Here is a 3,657-nt window from a genome sequence, read left to right on the forward strand (position 1 = left end):
TCAACTTACTGTGGACACTATAGGAACAATGTGTTGTTCAGTAGAAATAAGAAAGAAAAGAGATATTAAAGAAAGGGCTTTAAATGTGATGAAGAGTTTCAATCTTAGCGGCAGATTTTTAAGACACTAAAAGGAATACTAGGGAATCAGAGGGAAATAATTGGGTTCCTAAGGTTAGGGTGGCAAGGAAGAGATTGGAGGAAAGTGGTATAAATGAACAATTTTTTTAAAAAAGGGAAGTAATACTATTCTCCAATAAAAAGAATGTGGGGTCCTTGGAGAAATGGCTGAGTCCAGGGCTGGGGCAGGAAACATACAAGAAGAATCTAGAAGGTCTTATAGTGCTGAAAAGTAAGGAAGTGCTCAAAAATAAATCAAAACAACAAAAATTCCCAACTGGGTGTGTCAAGTGGACACAGGGACAATGAACAGAGCTCCCAATGGGCAAAGAGGGAATGATTTGAGCAAGATAATGAATAATGTGGCATTTTAGTTTTAGTTTTAGTTTTAGAGACAGAGGCTCACTTTGTTACCCAGGCTGGAGTACAGTGTCACGATCATAGCTGACTGTAATCTCATCTCCTGGTCTCAAGCGATCCTCCTGCCTCAGCCTCCTGAGTAGCTGGGACTACACGTGCATGCCACCACACCAGGCTATTTTTTTTTAAATTTTTATGTAGAGATGGGGTCTCACTATGTTGTCTAGGTGGATCTTGAACTCCTGGGCTCAAGCAATCTTCCTGTCTCAGCCTCCTGAAGTGCTGGGATTACAGATGTGAGCCACCATGCTTAGCCAATGTAGTATTGAATTATACCTGAAGTATACATATCCATAAGTGTATGCTGATATAAATAAATGTTTGAAGTTATGAATTAATATGAAAGAAGAAACAAATATCCTATACAGAGGAATTCTAAATACTTGATGTAGCTATATCCTCTTAAGGTGACTCCCTACAAGGAGGGTGGCGTGAGGACAGGGAGCAAAAGAAAACTTTGCAGTGGAGAAATCTGACAAACATGACCTTCCCAGGGTGATCCGGGCTAACAGTATTATGCATAAATCATGTTAATAGCATGCATCCTTGATATGAGTGGCATTTCACCTCGGTGGTGGTTCCGTCCCCAAACCCGTAAGTCCTGCCTAACCATGAAAAAAAAGAATCAGACAAATGCCCATGGAAGGGCATTCTACAAAATATCTGACCAGCACCCTTCAACAATGTCAAGGTCATCAAAAACGAGAAAAGTCTGAAACTGTCACAGTCTGGAGGAGCCTAAGAGGGGAAATGATGATGAAATGTAATGTGGGATCCTGGATGGGGTCCTGGAGCAGGAAAAGGACATGAGGCAAAACTAAGGACATCAGGCTGAAGTGTGGACTCTGGTTAATAACAGTGTATCAGTAGCATTGCTTGCCACCATAAATAAGAACTACTACATGAAACTGGGTCCAGATGGAAAAGGAAACCCTTAGAAGTTGCCGTCACAGAGCCAAAAGCCACCTCGATCGCCATGTTGACGTTGTAAACATGTATAACGATCACAGCTGCACTTTAAAAATTTGATGCTGTTCTAAATGCCTATAATGCCAGGTAGCCTCCTTTAGAAGTGAAAGCAATAGTTTTGGTTATCCAACTTATTTGTTCTAGCCTTGTTGACAGAGCAGGATGACTGCGCCGAAGAAGGAAAAATGCCCCTATGTAGAAGGATCCGTGAAGTTGAGGGATATAGTATTCGAAATTAAATGATCCTCTGAAATCCACACTCCCCATGTGCATCCTACAAAATGTGGCTTTGCTTTTCTTGACCTCCCATAAGACTGAAGTTTTCCTCTTAATGTTGCATTCATAAAGTTATTTTCACTTAATTACATCTGCTTTTAAGGGGATTTTCTAATACATTCAGTTCTGACCACTTAGAAGTTCCCTTCTGTTTCCCGTTTTGTCTCTGACTTTTTCCTGTGTGCCCCTCTGTTTCCTAGTTAAAATCACAGCTTCTAAAGCAAGCAAGGAAAGGATTTTGTTTTCTTAAACCCATTTAATGTGGGAGCAAATCAGAAGCCAGCTCTAAAGGCCGCCACCTCTTTATTTGTGGTGTTAACCAATTAAAAGGTGTTACTCACTTGGTAATAAAGTGTAACCTTGCTGTTCTGGATTCTTTACTCCAGCCTCTTTCGATTTGTCTTGTTGTTTAATTTGCTAGCTTGAATCATACTGGACTTAGTTGCCAAAATCATCCGGAGCTCCACTTAGGTCAAAGCCCTTCTCTGTTGGAGGAAAAATATTGAACCATTCCTTCCTTTACCTGGAGCTGGCTGTCGCTGGAGCTAGTAACAGAGTCAATGCCACAGAGAGCTAATTGCCGAAACCTCCTAGAACAGTTGTTCTCCACCAGACAGCTGTTCACACGAGAGCTGTACCTTCCTTTAAACTTTTATGCACCAAAAAGGAGAGTAGCATCCAGACAGAAATGATAAAGCAAGAATTTATAATTGCATTTATCCAAATATCTAGATAATCGAGTTAATAAACTGTGTAACTGCCACCATGCCCTTTACACCCCTGTTCCCTTTGCATTTGCACACAACGCTAATGAGATATTTGGTCAGATTTTAATATTATAGAGGACATGTACTGGGTTTCTATAACAGCACGTCCCTTGCTGCCAGAACAGGTTTGGTTTGACCTTTGATCCAGCCCTTCTGTTTTTATGTAAATGAGAGATTTGGCAAAATAAGTATGACTAACACCTTTTATTAAACTTTTGGGTTTCCAAAATGCTTTAACATTCATGATGTCATTAGATCTTCACGACCTAGTGTTGTATGAAAGGCTAGTGTTACATTCTCTATTTTACCAGAAAGGAAATTCCAGTACAGAATATCATGGACTAATCCCTGAGCTGGTTAAAAAAAAAAAAAAAAAAAAAAAAAAAAAGTAGCCTTAAGACTGAAATTCAGGTCTTCCAGATTTAATTCTTAAGGTTTTTGTCTGATATGAATGTTTACATATTTTCTTCTGGGAAGTGAATTCACTTGATTGTCTGATGAAATATCTCCTGAAAATGGCAGGTTCACCTGGAGAGACACACAATTTTGCTCATAATTTCAAGAGGTTTGCCATCAGCCCCAGGTTAAGAACCACTGTTCTATGCTAGTCAATCTCTATAATGGCAATAGGGCAAGAAATAAAGAAATTCTGAAACGGTCAGGGTGTGGTGGCTCACTCCTGTAATCCCAGCACTTTGCTAGGCCAAGGCAAACTTCGAGGTCGAGACCAGCCTGTGCAACATGGTGAAAGCCCATCTCTACAAAAAAAAAAAATACAAAACATTAGCTGGGCAGGGTGACGCATGCCTCTAGACCTAGCTACTCAGGAGGCTGAGTTGGGAGGATTGCTTGCAGTGAGCTAGGACTGTGTCACTGCCCTCAAGCCTGAGTAACAGAGTGAGACCCTGTCTCAAATAAATAACTAAAAATAAATTTCTGTGACAGAATATTAAGCACTGAGAAGATGAGAATTAAAACCCGGTTCCTTTGGTTCTTTTCCAAATTTTCTTTCTTCTCCTGAAATATATGATCTCTCAGAAGAGATGGCATATCCCAAAATTAAAGGTGTTAAAACATGTCCTGGGGGAAATATGAAAAAAAATGGG

Source organism: Piliocolobus tephrosceles, chromosome 16 (assembly GCF_002776525.5).
Source record: "Piliocolobus tephrosceles isolate RC106 chromosome 16, ASM277652v3, whole genome shotgun sequence".
Lineage (NCBI taxonomy): Eukaryota > Metazoa > Chordata > Mammalia > Primates > Cercopithecidae > Piliocolobus > Piliocolobus tephrosceles.